Source organism: Sarcophilus harrisii, chromosome 4 (genome assembly GCF_902635505.1).
Source record: "Sarcophilus harrisii chromosome 4, mSarHar1.11, whole genome shotgun sequence".
Taxonomy (NCBI): Eukaryota; Metazoa; Chordata; class Mammalia; order Dasyuromorphia; family Dasyuridae; genus Sarcophilus; species Sarcophilus harrisii.
In genome coordinates, this window is record NC_045429.1 from 106,770,310 (window position 1) to 106,787,356 (window position 17,047).

At 38.6% G+C, this 17,047-nt stretch overlaps 1 non-coding gene across 1 annotated transcript; it reads left to right on the forward strand.

Annotated features, from left to right (window-relative positions):
• Nucleotides 1-12,912: 12,912 nt before the first annotated feature.
• LOC111720431 lies at nucleotides 12,913-13,019 on the forward strand. The gene has a single exon (XR_002770114.1). It is a non-coding gene; the product is annotated as a U6 spliceosomal RNA (small nuclear RNA).
• Nucleotides 13,020-17,047: the final 4,028 nt, after the last annotated feature.

Below are 17,047 nucleotides of genomic sequence, written 5' to 3' on the forward strand. Positions count from 1 at the left end.
CTTAATTTGTCTCAGTTTTAGTTTCCTCATCTATAAAATGAGTTGGCTAAATTTGATGTCCCCTGAAGTCCCTTCTAGCTCTAATATATGATTTTATGACCTTAAGAATATGTTGCTCAGGATGTTTTCAGAAAAACTTGGAAAGATTTACACAAACTGAATCAAAGGGAAGTAAGTAGAACCAGGAAAACATTGTACGCAGTAACAGCAATAGAGTCTAATGGTCAGCTGTGAATGATTTTATTTATTCTCAGCAATAATATGATCCCACACAATTCCGAAGGATTTATGAAAAGAAAATAGGTGAAACAGTGGATGAGTGCTAGGATTGGAATCAGGAATACTCATCTTTCTGAATTTAAATCTGAACTCAGACACTTACCAGCTGTGTGATCCCCAAGAAAGGCATTTAACCCTGTTTGTCTCAGCTTCCTTATCTGTAAAGTAGCAAACCACTCCAATGTCTTTGCCAAGAAAATCCCAAAAGGAATCATGAAGAGTTGGACATAACAATACAATGAAAAAATACTATCCCCCTCAGGAGAAAGAGTTGATGGAGTCTGAATGTAGATCGAAGAATACTGTTTTTTAATTTTTTTGCATATGTGTGTATTTGTCTGTTTTCTTTCACAACATGACTAATATAGAAATATATTTTGCAAGGCTGCACATGTATAGCTTATATCAAATTGCTTTTTTGTCTTAGGGAGTGGAGAGAAATGTATGGGAAGCAGAGAATTTGGAACTCAAAATTTTAAAAATATATTAAAAATGGTTTTTCATGTAATGGGGAAAATATTATTTTAAAAAAGAATCTAGAGGTCTCTTTTCAGATTCATATCAAACCACTAATTAACCTTCCTGGGGCCTGTCATTCAGCCAATTAAAATCCCCCTTGGGTAGATAATTATTCACACTTTCTCTCCCCACCCCTCTTATTGACCAAAAAAACAAAACAAAACAAAAAAAAAACCCCAAGAGATTAAGTCAAATCCTCATAAATATATTCCCTTTTCATTATGCCAGTTTGGCTATCAATCATGCTCCTCTCCAGTTCCTGGACTCTTAGGGTTTGACCATCATCAAGACCCTCACCTGCCACTTTGTCCCTCCTTTCTCCTTCAAGGCTGACCTTGACCTTCACATTAATCTGATCACTTTCCCTAGAATAAAAATTTTGCTTTTGGCTATTATCACAACCCTGCTTCTATTTTGGAAAAAGCTGTGGCTATCCTGACTAGTTGTGCTGGTAGATTCCAGGACTCTCTAATATATCAGGAATAGGGATAAGATCATGAATGTGCACCGATAGATATAATACAAATGATAGATAGGAGAAATCCAGACACGGGGTCCTAGGAACATTTGAGAACAGGGAATATTGAGATAATTCAATCCATCTTCCATTTACTCAAAGCCTTTCTTGTTCCAAAAGAATCCTTATTCTAAAGGCTACCCTGAAGGTCTCCTGGAACCAAAGGCTGTTCAGGCTGGGATTTCATTCCACGGCAGGAAACTTTGTTAACTCCTCCCAAACCTTACCACAGCCCATTTCTAAACTACTTAGATCTCAGCTCCATCATCTCCTCCTACACATATTCTCTCCCCACGGGGACAAGGAAGGGTGGCCAGGGTCTGTAATATATATAGTTTAATTCTCATTCTTATCACCAGGACACCTGGGGCCAGAGTGTGTGTAGGAGTCAAATAATTCTTAGGTAAGTCTGAGGAAAGGTCATTCTGAATTGAATTGCTCAGTAAGCAACAAGAGAGCCCTCCCCCATCCCTAGGGGTCTAGTCTAAGCAGGTAAACAGGCAGTAGGAGCATCCCTCAGGCAACCTCATTAGCTGGGATCATCTCCCTGCTAAGGCTCTCTCTGTCACCAACTAAATAAACACAGCCCACAACTCCGGTGTAGATTAGACCGAGCTATTGTACTGGCTGTATCTCATTATAAAGGATGGGAAATCAATAAACGTTTATTGAATTCCTATTACATGACCCCAAGCAAGGTGGGATAGACCAAGGGTGTCAGAAGACCAGGGCTCTATCTTCTGGTACTTTTGAGCTAGGTGACCCTGAGAAAGACAGTTAACCTCTTTGTATCTCATTTGAAAAATTGGATTAGCAGTAAGGGCTCTCACTCTTTTCCTGTCTAGAGGCAGTGGGGTTGAGTGGACAGAGAGCTGGTCTTTTTGTAGTGCCATATAATATAATATAACATAACATAAATTAATATAATGTAATAATAAAAAATAAGGAGATGCTGATCAAATGGGTTGAATGGCTGAATAAATGATGATATGGAAGTATGGTGGATTCTTTTTTGCTACAACAAATGAAGAAGGTCATTTCAGAGAAACCTGGGAAGACTTCTATGAAATTATGCAGAGTGAAGAGAATAGCAGCAAGAGAACAATTTAGACAATAACAATGTTTTAAAAATAAACTACTTTGAAAGACTAAAGAGCTCAAATCAACGAAATGGCCAAGTATAATTCTAGATGATTCATGCTATCTACTTCCTGACAGAGGAAATTTGGATTCAAGATGCAGAATGACAGATATATTTTTGGACTTGTTTAGTGCAAAATTTTGCTATGCTTTTGCATATTTGTTTCAACTGGAGAAGGAAATGGCAAATTGCTCCAGTATCTGTCAAGAAAACCTCAAATGGGATCTTGAAGAGTCAGATATGACTTAAAAGACTAAACAACAACTTCCAATGAGAGTTTTGTTTTTCATTTTCCATGGTGGAGGAGGTGGAAGAGCAGAGAAAATAAAATTTTGACAATTATAAGAATTCATTTGGAATATATTTGAATAAAGTATTAAAAAAAATTATTCCGTGAGCATCAGCCCTGAAGTCAGGAGGACCTGAGTTCAAATCTGACATCAGACACTTAACACTTGTGACCCTGAGCAAGTCACTTGACCCCAATTAACTCAGGGGAAAAAATTACTCTATGAACTATCATTTCCACCTTGAAAAAAAAGAGAACTAGCTGGAAGTCAGGAAAATATGGATTAAGGTCCTATATAGGAGATACATTGACTAAATGACCCTTTCAGTAGCCCCAAGCGTTTTCTAAGACTATAAATCTCAGAGCTGCATTGGTAGGAATTCTCTCATTATTCCCTTTATCAACAAAATCACAACTAATTAAAAAACAAAGCCAAACCACTAATCAAGACCCTCACCTGCCACTTTGTCCCTCCTTTCTCCTTCAAGGCTGACCTTGACCTTCGTGTTAATCTGATCATCTTCTCAAGAATATAAATGCTGGCTGATAGAGCACAGATTTGTTCATCCTGACCTTTGCCCATTTTAGAGACTTCACCATTGTGGATCTGGACTAATCCAGCCATCAGCTTCTCTCCTGGGGAAAGTTTTCTGTTAATTTTTACTCAACAAAGAAAGGGAAAGGGAGGAGACTTAACTAAGAGAAAGAGCTTCTCCCTCTCACTTTTGGATGACTTCTTCAAGGAGATGTGGAGAGATGGAAGAAGGATTTGGACAATCCTTTGGAAAATGGGCTCTTAAATCCTATGAATCCAAGGGCAGGGGGGATTTGAAAGATTAACCCCTGAAGCGCCCTAGAAATCCCTTCCTCCAGTGTGCCAAGGAACTAGCTCTCTACGATAGATTGAGAATTTGGAAGTTTTTACAGAGAAGGAAACTGAAGTCCAGAGAAATTAAGCAATTCCACCACGATCATGCATGTAGCAAGATCCAGAATTCAAATCCTGACTTCAAATCTAATGTTCCACCCATTGTACTGAGCTGTCTCAAGAGCTTTGTCATTATGTGTGGTAACATAAATGTCTGAGAAAGTGGAGGGGGGGGCGGAGAGTAGAGGGGGAAAAGACTAGGAAAATGGTAAGCTCCCAGGTCTTTTATTTTTTCTATTTTTCCTCATCATCAAAATACTTTTATTAGAGAATTAACTTTGATGTTATATTGGATGATCTGCAAATAGAGCTACCTTTTTCAGTCAGTCAATAAGCATTTATTAAGCACCTACTATATGCCAAGATCTGTGCTACTAGAAGGCACTAGAATGAAGAAGGTTTGGGGAAGGCTTCCAGTAAAAATGGGATTTCAAATGGGATTTAAAGGAAACTGGATGGAGTAGGGATACAAGTAGATGGCACAGTGGATAGAGCACTGGCCCTCAAGTCAGGAGAACCTGAGTTCAAATGTGACCTCAGACTCTCACTGGCTGTGTGACCCTTAGCAAGTCTCTTAATCCTAGTTGATTTAAAAAATAATAATAAAAAAGCAGGGAGACATTTAGATGGCACAGTGGATAGAGCACCGGCCCTGAAGTCAGGAGGATCTGAGTTCAAATCTGATCTCAGACACTTAATACTGACTAGCTATGTGACCCCAATTGCTTCAGCAAAATAAAATAAAAAATAAAGGGAAGCTGATGAGTTCAGTAATTGGAGCTGAGGAGGGAAAGGTTTCCAGGGTATGAGAGAGCCTGAGAAAGTGCCCAAAATAAAGAGATGGAGAGTCTCATTTGTGTAATGGTCAGGAGACCAGCTTCACTGGTGCCTGCTTTTTGAATTAGAAGTATAGAAAGGAGAATTAAACTCCTTTAGTATACTTCTTTGTATTTCCAGAGCTTAGACAATACCAAGCACATAGTAGGAATAATTTTTTTTTCTTTTCTTTTCTTTTTTCCCTGAGGCAATTGGGATTTAGTGACTTGCCCAAGGTCACACAGCTAGGAAGTTTTAAATGTCTTAGATCAAATTAGAACTCAGGTCTTTCTGACGTTAGGGCTGGTGCTCTATCCACTGCACTTACCCCTCAATAAATCCTTACTGACAGATAGATACCCTCAGACACCGATAACTTCCTCAGCACTCTGCTTGCCCCATATGTTCTTGGTGACGTGCTGTTCTGTGGTGTTCTCAGCTCAGGTGTCAGCAGCAGTAGCAACCACAGAATATATTGATTCTTTGCCAATTCAATTCAAGTAGCTTTGACATACTTTGATTAAACATTTACCTAGTGCAAGACTGCTAAATCAGGCGATGGGGTTACAAAGACACCACCAGAATTCCTGTTCCGAAAGAACAAAGATTTCATGCCTGCCCTCAGGTTGTTTACATCTAGTGGGAGAGGATACAGCATGTGCACAAATGAATAGAGTATAAGGCAGAATCTGACAAGAAGTTGCTATGAGAAAAGAAAGAGAAATCACTTTGGCCCGGATAAGTGGGCGGAGATCTCTGAGGGCTTCAGGGCAGCATTTTAAGGGAGGTTTTTGGATGGACCTGGGTCAGTGGTGAGAAGGGTCCTATCCCAAGCATAAGGGTGGATAGCAGAAGCAAAGGTCTGATGCTAGGGAGGCTGTGTGGTGCAATGGAAAGGATTCAATTTCTGTCTCTGATGTTTACTACACAAGAGATTTTGGGCAAGTCACTAAATCTCTGAACCTCAGTTTCTTTTTCTATAAAATGAAGGGAATAGAACAGACTCTGAGGTCTCTTCCGATCTTATATCTATCATTCTATGGAGATAGAGTGTAATCCAGTTAGATTGAAATATAAATGTTGCAGATTCTATTCTATGGAGATAGAGTGTAATCCAGTTTAATTGAAATATAAACTACAAAGGAGTGGTAGGAGATAATGCTGGAAAGATAGGGTGGAGTCGAACAGAAATGGCCCACTATTGATCCGTGGGCTGGAGCCTTTGGGTTGCAAAGAGTTAGAAGTACATTCAGTCATGTCCTACATAATCCAGTGACAATTGCTTCCTTGCCATTCTACCAAAAAAGATCCGATCAGTACTTAAGGCTAGGTAAGAAATGACGCAGAGAATGTGGGTTATATCTATTGCTCTTTTATGTACTTGAGGAAAAAAAAATCAGTCTGGAAGGGGAAGATCCTTACGGTTTCTGGCCAAAACAGAAACAATTCCTATTTATGTTCACTCTGAGCAGATCAGGGCCCAAATGATACCCAAGTGGGGCTTGGCTTGGGACCTATTGTTGATCAATCAGTGAGAGCCAGAGTGATTTCTGTTTAAGGCATGGTCCTCAAGTCATACTAAGACTTGTTAAAGATTTTAGCTTAAAAAGGCCATCTCCAGTTGTCCTGATCTACACCTGGCCACTGGAGCCTGATGACTCCACAGGAGAAAGTGAAACAGGTAACCTTGCACAGCCCTCATTTGCCTGTTATGGTCCTCTTAAGAACAAAGGATAAACCACAACAACTAAAAAAGATACTCCATCTCACAGCTCCCGGCCCTTGTCCCCACATACATAAAATATTCTCTCACCTTGACTCTACTGGCTTTCCTGGCTTCCTTCAACTCCCAACTAAAATTTCATCTTCTATGTAGAAAACCTTTCCTAACCTCTTTTAATTCTAGTATCTTCCCTCTATTAATTATTCCCTATTTATCCTGTTCATGTCAACCTAAACAATATATCACAAGAGAATGAACATAAAAGCAGATGTAAGAACTCAACTGTCTTTTATTAAGGCAGACATTTTAAAAAGATCTGCAAAGATATGTTAAAACAGTACACTTTCAGTATTTTTTTATTTTGGAAAATGATTATTTTTAAGAAAATATGTTATGTGTAATAGATTTCTCATTGTTATTTTTAATGAATTAATAAATGATAGTTTAAAAATTGATTGATTTTCATTTCTAATATGGTAAAAAGCAATAGACATAACCCACATAAGCAAAAGCTCTTTGGAGTCCTAAATAATTTTTAGTAGTACGAAGACATCCTAAGATCAAAAACACTTAAGGACTGCTCACTTAGAGAAATATTAAGTGTATCAAAATTTTCTCACAGAACTCCTGTTCCCATTGTAAGAAATACTAGTCCTCTTTGACATTTCAGATAGTGACAAAAATATGAGCAAATCTGAGACAGAAACATTTTGATGTGTTCTGTATCTAAGTGGACTCGTCTGATCAGTTGAAAGACGTTATATAGAGAAATAGTGTGAGATCAATTAATCAATTTTCCTTAAACACACATCTGATCATGTGATGCCCCTATTCATTCAACTCCATTGGTTTCCTTTTGACTCTAGGATAAAACATAATTCTACCTCTATTTAACTTTCAAAACTGTTCATAACCTGGATTCCATCTATCTAATTGGACATTATTTCTCCTTCGAAACTCCACAGTCTAGCCAAATTGTCCTCCTTTCTGTTCCTCACACAAAACTCTATCTCCCATTCTGCACTGGCCATCCTACTAGTCTAAAATGCATTCTCTCTTCACTGCTGCTTATGAAATCTAAATCTTTTTTCTTGCGCAGCACGATAATTGCATAAATATGTATACATATATTGGGTTTAACATGTAATTTAACATGTTTAACATATTGGATTACTTACCATATAGGGAAGAGGGTAGGAGAAAGGAGGGAAAAATTTGGAAAACAAAAGTTTTGCAAGGGCCAATATTAAAAAACTATCTATGCATCTGTTTTGAAAATAAAAAGCTGTAATAAAAAATAAATTAAATAAAATAATAAAAATCTCTTCTAAAAACTAAAAATAAATAAATAAATCTATCCCTTTAAGCTCAAGTACTATCTTCTGTGTACAGCCTTTTATGATTTTCCCAGCTATGAATTCCTTCCTACCTAAAATACCTTAAATATAACTACTTTGATATTTGGATGTGATAACTTTATATTTGTGGTGCAGACACTTATAAATGTACTTCTCGTTTCCACCATTAGAATACAAACTCATTGCAAGTAGAGATTATTTCATTCTTTGTACTTGTAAACTCAGGCCCTGGGATAAGCAATAATTAATTTCTCATTCGTGGACTGATTGAGAGAGATGAATAGGAGAGATCATAGAGAGCCTTGGGTTCCAGGTTAAGGAATATAGACTCTACTCTTTAGAAAGGGAGCACTAACAACAGGTATTTGAATGAAGGACAAGGGAGTATGATGGGTTTAAGAAGCTGTTCTAAGATTAATTTAGTGGCAATATGTGGTATGAATTGGAGGAGAGGAGAAATTAAAAACAGAGAAGAGATTATTGTAGTAATCTGTCCACCAAGTAACAAGACCTGAACAGCTGGAATGAAAATGGAAATACATTAGGCAAGGAAAAACAAGCAGAATTTGACAAACTCGAGGAAAGGAAGGAATCTAGGAATCTGAAGTTTGGGAATCAAGAAGACTGGAGAATGAGTGACAGAAATAGGAGAAGGGGAAGGGAGAGCTGGTTTTGAGGGAGATAATAATAGTTTACATTCCCATTTTCAGGATACAGATACTGAAGCTCAGAAGTGATTTAGCCAAAGGTGTAGCTAGCAAGTGGTCGAGTCAAAATATGAATGTAGGTCCAATAATCTCAGTTTTGGACTTGTTTTGTGGTAGCACTGAGGCTGCCCTTCAGAGAAGGAACTTCTCTAGATTGGGGACCTTATGGCCACTGCCACAGTGCCAAGGGATAAGTAGTACTAGTATTAATGATAACTAACATTAATGAAATAAAAATATAATTGAAAAACAAATTTATGAAGTACTTACTATGTGTCAGGCATTATGCTAGGGATTGGAAAAACAAAACAAAACTGAAACACTCCCTGTCCTCAAGAAGCTTTCATTCTGTGGGAGAGGGAGATGGAATAAGATTTATTTAATTTACTTAATACATTAAAGTCTATACAGAATATTTACCCCCCTCAAAAAATAATAAAAGGCAGTTTGGGGACTGAAGAAACTGGCAGCTGGGGAATTACAACATACAGTTTGATGTGATTTTCATAGGAGATAACGTGAGTGAGCTGGATATCAAAATTCCTCTGGGCAGTGCAGGGGAATTAGTGACTTCTCTGGTTAATCTCAGCCTCTGGATTATCTGATATTTACACAACTGTTTATCCTTCCCTCCCCCTCTTTGCTTAAATTGTTCCAGATTGGGGCATTAGACACAAATAACAGTCCTTCCTTTCTCCTTTTTCCTCTTTCTCTTGAGAATTCTTTTTCTGTATTTCTAAATTAGAAGCATTTCTAATTTTATAAAAATAAAAGTTCTCCTATAACCAAAGGGTTATAAAACTATGCATATCCTTTGGTCCAGCAGTGTTTCTTCTGTTTTTCTACCCAAAGTCCAAAGAGATCATAAAAAAGGGGAAAAGACCCACATGTGCAAAAACATTTGTGGCAGCCCTTTTTGTAATGGCAAGGAACTGGAAACTGATTGGATGCCCATCAATTGGGGAATGGTTGAATAAATTGCAGTATATAAATGTTATGGAATATTATTGTTCTATAAGAAACAATTATCAAGGTGATTTCAGAGAGGCCTAGAGAGACTTACATGAACTGATGCTAAATGAAGTTAACAGAACCAGGAGGTCATTGTACAAAGCAACAACGAGATAGATTATGGGATGATCAATTCTGATGGACGTGGCTCTCTTTAACAATGAGGTGATTTAGACCAGTTCCAATGGTTTTGTGATGAAGAGAACCATTTACACCCAGAGAGAGGACTGTGGGGACTGGCTGTGGATCACAACATAACATTCTCACTCTTTTTGTTGTTGTTCACTTACATTTTATTTTCTTTCTCATTTTTTTCCTTTTTGATTTGATTTTTCTTGTGCAGCAAAAGAATTGTATAAATAAATTGTATAAATGTATATGCATATATTGGAATTAACATATTTTTTACCATACTTAACATATATTAGATTACTTGCTATCTAGGGGAGAGTGTGGAGGAAAATTAGAACAGGGGGTTTGGTAAGGATTAATGTTGAAAAATTATCCATGCATATCTTTTGAAAATTAAAAAACTTTTAAAAAAAGAATGAAAGTTCTCAAACTGGATCCATGGATAGATTTTGAGGAGTCTGTGACTCTGGATGGTGGAAAATGCATCTTTATTTTCATTAATCTCTCCCAAAAAATTACCATTTCCTACATCATTATTCTGAAAAAGGATCTATTAATTGCACCAAACTAACAAATGAGTCCATGATACACAAAGAAGGTTAAAATCTTGTGGATTAGGAGAAGAATTCAGGCCACCAGTTAGTGGGAGGAAGTAATGGTGAAATCAGCCTGTCTGTTCCGTCCTGGAGCCAGGGAGATCCAGTTGATTTTCATAGTGAGATCAGCCTGACCTCTTGTCACAGAGACAACCACCCTCAAGATGGGCTCTGTTGTTGGAGTGATCAGGTATATATGACCTGGGCTGAGCAGGTGGAACTCTCTCAGCCATGCCCTGTTCTTTGCCCTCTTCCCTCCAGCTGTCCAGGTGGTATGTGGACCCCCCTGAAGGAGCCCCCCACTCAGAAAAAAGGGCCAGGACTAAGGGCAAGAGACTGAAATAAAAATGGCAGGCAGGACTGGTGGCGTCCAAAGGCCGTCTACTGGTACAAGTTTTACCAGTACACATAATTATAAAGACAGAACATTGAAGTCTTAAGGACGAGCCAAGAAAAAAGTTCAGAAAATCATTTCATCTCTTGGGATGGAAAGGTCAAAGGCGGGAGAAGGATGGGCTTGTTGTTACAGGTGTGGTAAAGTGGAAAGGGCACTTGGTCTTGGAGTCAGAAGACCTGGATTGAATCCTACCATGGCCAGGTACTACCTGTATGACCCAGAGTCATTTCTCTCATCAGCAACTTCCTTCTCTGTAAAATGAATAATAACCCTAAGCAGTTGTCCCTCTGTCTGAGCTTCTCACCAGCCTGAAAAGCTCTCAAACTGTATCACCCATCACCTCTTGGAATTTCTGGCTCCCTTTAAGGATGAATTCAAGAGCCATTTCCTTCAAAAGGCAATTAAAGATTGAAGAACTGAAGATTTTAAAACTCTGATCCACACTGTGAGTGACCAACCAGAATTCTGAAGGATTCATAAGGAAGATACACTGTCTGCCTCAGACAGAGGAGTGATGGAGATAGGATGCAGAATGAGACTTTCTTTGGACATGGCAGCTAGGTGGGTCAGTGGATAGAGCAATGAGCCCAACGTTGGGAAGTTCAAATCCAACTTAAAGTACTTGTGCCTTAACCTACTGACAAGAAAATGGCAAATCACTACAGAATCACTCCATGGACAAGCATTGTGGTCCATGGGGTCACAGATAGTCAAACAGAACTGAACAAAAATGAGTATTTGTTTTGCTCAAAGATTTGTTTTTGTTTTTGTTTTTTCCATAGTAGGGTGGTAGGAATGAAAAGCTATATATTTATAAATACCTGATCATTGAAAAAAAAATTTAAAAATAATAAAATTAACTAAAAATAAATTAATAAAGTTAAAAAGGCCTTTCCTAATGTTGCTATCATTCTTTTCAAGAATTTTAGTGTTATATTGGATTTAACATAAAAGAAAAATTCACAACAACAAAAACAAAAACAATTTTAGTGTCTTCCCTTATTTTCCTGCATTCAACTCCTGACAGTTCCTTGAGACTGAAAGCTAGCCCTTCACCCTTATTTTTATAGGATCATAGAGTTGGAAGAGTTCTAGAGGCCTAGACACTTTAGATGACCACTTTACATTGTACCGTCCTTCCCCTTAAGGAAAGGAGAAAAGAACTTCTTTAATGCATTTCCTTTCAAGGGTTCTCAGGCTCCTGCTGGACAAGACAGACCAAGGCTGAAGCTGAGTAGCTCTGGCTGGTGCTGGCAGCCCCCAGACCCTCTCATGGAATCACATTTTGCAGAGCCTTGATTCTGGACTAGCTCTCGGGAGATATTCTGGACACTTCATGAGGGAGTTCAGAGCAATCCCAGGCATATGAAAGTAGACAAGAAACACCAAGTCCAAAATAGATGTAAGCCCCTTGGCAGCAAGGAATATTTTGCTTTTTTCTTTGCATGTAACCAAGAGCCTGCATAGAGAAGGAATTTAATATTTGCCTTTTGAATTTAATTCCATTTAATTGGATTTGACCCTGTCAATGTGCTTGGATCTGGTGGGGAGAAACTGTTAGAACGGAGGCCAGGATGGAATCTGTGTCCTAGTACTGGAAAGATCCTTGTTAGCCTGACACATGTTTTTACTGAGACAGATGTTACAGAAAATGGTTAAGAACAACATTGTAGAGAGATGAAGCTCAATTGTGGAAGGGAAGCTGAAAGGAAAGGAAAAAAGACTTAAAAGGTTTCAACTATGAAGCAGGCATTAGACTACACCTTTTTTACAAATAGTATCTCATGGATTCCTCACAGCAACTCTGGGAAATAGGTGCTATTATTATTATTATGCATCTTTTGTTATTTCTAACTCTTTGTGATCTTGGCAAAGATACTAGTGTAGTCTGCCATTTCCTTCTCCAGTTTATTTTACAGATGAGGAAACTGAGATAGATTGGATGAAGTGACTTGTCCATGGAGTAGTCTGCCATTTCCTTCTCCAGTTTATTTTACAGATGAAAAAACTGAGGTAGATTGGATGAAGTGACTTGTCCATGGAGTAGTCTGCCATTTCCTTCTCCAGTTTATTTTACAGATGAGGAAACTGAAGTAAATTGGATTAAATGATTTGTCCAGAGTCATACAGCTAGTAGTGTCAGAGAACAGATTTGAACTCAGGAAGATGAGTCTTTCTGATCCTAAGCCCAGTGATCTGCACTATGGTATCATCCAGCTGTTCCTATTTTAGAGTTGAGGAAATTGAGGTTAAGTGACAAGGTAACATAGATGTCAGTCGTCAATTTTGAACTCAGGTGTTTCTGAATCCAGGTCCGGTGCTCTCTCCTCTGCACCAAATGGAGTAGAAAGAGCCAAAGTGAGGGAATTGAAATATAGGTGACCCCAAATAAAGTGTTGAAAAGATATATTTAAGGAGCTACTGAGCCCTATCACTGAACTATAGATGGCAATCAGTGCCATAAAAACACCCACCTTGGGAGTCAGAATATGGAATGGGGTGCTTGCTTTGGCAGCACATACACTAAAATTGGAATGATACAGAAAAGATTAGTATGGACCTTGTGCAAGGATGACATGCAAATTCATGAAGCAGGATATGGAAAAGGGAGGAGGCCCTGGCTGAGCAAAGCTTTTGGGTGGACTATATAAATACAAATATATATATATATATATATATAATTATGTATATAGAGAGAATATTAAAAATGTAGTCACAAACCACACTGCCATGTTTATCACATTAGAGCCATGACAGAGGGCAGCACTTTGAGTCCTGCAGTAATATTTCTAAGATAGCACACACCTAGATATCTATCTCCTTTGTCACAAGTAATAGAGGTTAATACTGGTGGTGTTCCAGCCCCACCAAGGGTCACCAGACTTGAAATTTCCCCTCAGGCTTTCATTCAGTTGCATCATCTATTTTTTTTTTTAAATGGAGGATCTGTAGTGAGATTTATACATTGAGTAGGAGGCTGGATTAGATGAAAATGAAGATCTTTTTCAATTTCTAATAAGATTGTATTCATGTGACTGGCTTGGGTCTCCTCCCTCTGGGACTTAGTTTACTAATTTGTAAAAAGCAAAAAATATGATTTATTATAGAAGGAATTCTGGCATTGGTGTGTGGTTAGGGTTAGTAGAAGGCGAGTAGAAGAATTTTCTTCCAATCCCAATAGCGTATGTGTGTGTGTGTATATACTATCTAAATGAGCCTTTAAGTTTCAATAATCTGGTTTTGTGATTCTGTAACCTACAAATCCCTGGGACTATCTCTGGATTTTCCTCATCTCCACCTCCCACCCCCCAACCCCAAATATATGCACATTCCCCAATCTCATTGAGCTTTTCATTACTCTGATTCCTAGAATCTCTTCAGCGTGATCAGGGTTTAAGAAAATGTGTTTTGTGGGATGCCATATGTCACTGGGCTGAATGCAGCCCTCCTGGGCTTTCAGAGAAAACAGGCTTAACATCCTGTTAAGAGGAAGAGTTGGACAGGGAGCAGAAGGCAGATGTAGGGACAGAAAGCAGAGATTTTGTGATTGAGTCACTTCAGGACATGAAGCCTTCTTACCAAATGAGGTAAGATTCAGAGGATGGTTGGAGAGAGGGATTAGGGATTTTCTGGCCAACCTGTAAACAGCCCCTTTCGTTTCCCTGTCTGCCTCCTCCCCCTTTACAGAAACTAAAGTATGATTCTTATTATAGTGTATTCATCAAATAACCTGAATAACTGGCTGCTTGCTTCTAATGCTCCTACGTTAACTGAAGTACACATGGGACAAAAGCAGAGGCCACAATCTACATTATTTATTATTCAACATAAAGAATTGCAAGCCTAATTATTAAATTAGAACAATATATATGAACTCATATGATATTCCATTTGAATGTTCATCATCTCCTGTTTGTAGTTTTCTATATTGCTGTTTGTCCTTTGTTTTCCAAAAATACCATTGACTTCATGAGTGATGTCTTGACTTGAACATGAATTGGATTTTTAAATTCTATTTCTTTTTAATTTTTTATGGGATTTAATTTTTCCAAATACATGCAAAGATAGTTTTCAATATTCACCTCTGCAAAACCTTGTGTTCCAAATTTTTCTCCCTCTCTCCCTCCCTCCCTCTTTTCCAAAACAGAAAGAAATCTGGTGTAGGTTAAACAGTGAATTGGATTTCAGTGAGGCAGAGTTGCACAAAGTTGTCAGCCTCAATCTCCCTTCCAGAGCCATCAAAATTCAGGACAAAAGTCAAGAAGTCCAGGATGCAGTAGATGGCCTTGACATCTTTGAGGTTTGACTGAGCTCTCAACATGCACAGCCCTTGCTTCAGCTGCCTTCAGGGCCATTGGAACAAATTGTTCTCCTCCCCCCAAACTACTTCTTGGTGTAGACATCCCCCCTACCTCATTAATGGGCTTGAACCCCATCAGTCATCCTCTACCTGATTTATCCTATTTGTAAATAGGGCTTTTTACCAGACTGTGACTGCTGCACATGTTACAGCTTCTTGGAGCCATGGATGAAGATGAACACCTAAAGTAGATGAGCAGCCCTGAAAAGGAAGCCCTCATACTGAAAGTGCTAGTTTTCTCCCAAACACCTTGTGGTAGTCTATAATTATCCTAGAGAATGTTAAATATTTTTAAAGTTTTTTATTGATACTTTTTGTTTTTCTATCGCTTTTATCCAGAATACATTAAATTTGCACTGATAAATGTTTAATAATCAGTTTTCCAGGGGAAAAAAAAAGTTAAATTTCATCTACAACATTCTAAACTTTAAGTCTAGAAGATGACAAAAACAATAAGCTAAGTCCTAATGCGTCGTGTTTGCCAATTTCTGAATTCTCACACTGAAAATTTCACATTTAGCTCTCATGGGCTGGTTTGAGATGGCTTCAGCAGATGTCTGAATGTATCCCTCCTACCTTCCCTATCCAGGGAGTCATTTCTTATAATAAAAAATGAAAAAAGAAAAAAAAAAAGGGGGGGGGGGTTACAAAGCAGTATAGTAAAACTAAACAGCATATCATTCATGTCTGACAGTATGTATAGTATTCCCCACTCATAGTTCCCCATAGGTACAAAAAAGGGATGAAAGCATATTTTCTTATCTCTTTAGGCCCAAGCCTGATTATAATGATTACATAATTTTTGGTTTCCAGTCTTTGTGCATATTTTCTTTTTCCAAAAAAAAAAAAAAAATCTTTTATAATTTCCTGCAACTTTGCTAAAATTGTTCATTGTTTCTAGTAGTTTTTAGCAGATTCTCTAGGAGTCTTTAAATATTAGAGGATCCTAGAGCAAAGAGTGGATCTTTTGTAATTTCATAACAAATTTTTCATGAGCAATATTGATAGCAGTACACATATATATAAATATCCCCCCCCCAAAAAAAACCCTAAATGAAACCGGCATTACTTTTCATGTCACATTAATCCTAGGGGGTGTTCATATTATTTTTATTCTGTTTTCCTGAGGCAACTGGGAAAGTTGCCTGGCCCAGGGTCACAAAGCTAGGAAGTGTTAAGTGTCTGAGGTCAAATTTGAACTCAGGGCCTCCTGACTTCAGGGCTAGTGCTCTATCCACTGCCCCATCCAGCCAGTGTTCATATTCTTAAAATATAAATTATTCCAAATCTTGATGATCCCAACAAATGTTTATGTTCTAAACCTGCAAAAATGGAGAGAAGCCTTATCAATGGCTGTGACAAGACAATGTTGGGGGGGGCTGCATTATTTACCTTCGCAAGGAAGGAAGAAAAATGGGGGGGGGGGAGGAAGCTACATGTTTAAGCTACACAGTCTTGCTTGGGTCTTGGGGAAGGGGGAGGGAGAGAGAAGGAACATTTTGGAACACCATTTCGCAAAGGTGAATGCTGAAAACTATCTTTGCATGTTTGGGGAAATTAAATACTATAAATGATCTCAGACGAGAACACTTTGCCCCTGTCAGGGAAATTCTAAACCTGTGATTTCTTAGGGATGTTTTAGTAAAACTGGTCTTCGGAAACTTCCCAGAAAAGGTGTTTTTCTCATTTTTTTCATCCCCCCTCATCCTTCCTCCCTTGCTTTCAGGTTACCAGGACATTCGGCCCGAATGCGCCTCTCAGCCCTGCGCAGGGGTTGGGGAGTTCTGACTCCCCGGTGACCGCGCGGGTGGCGGAGGCCGAGCATCCCCGGGCTCGGGGAGAGGATGAAGCCTTGTCCTTTCTCCTCCCAGCCCCACGGGATGCAGAAGTTGGTCCAGATGCCATTTAAAATGGGAGCAGCAGTGCCATCTAGTGTACAGTTGTGGAACCCAAATCCTACAATGGGATACCTCCCCCTTGCAGTCTCTCCCCGTCCCTCTCCGCCTCGTGGCCCCTAAAAGTCCTATACAGACCCTGACTGATTCACAGCACAGGAAATCAGAGATATCGTAAAGTCAGGCTGGAAGCGTCAGGTGATAATGATGATGATATACAATAACAGCTAATATTTATATTGAATTTTAAGGTTTGCAAAGCACTTTATGTGCATTTGATTAGCAATACGTCCTATTGTTATTCCCATTTCACAGATGAGGCAACTGAGAGGGAGACTTGAACAGGATCACACAGGTAGTAATGGCAGGATTCAAACTC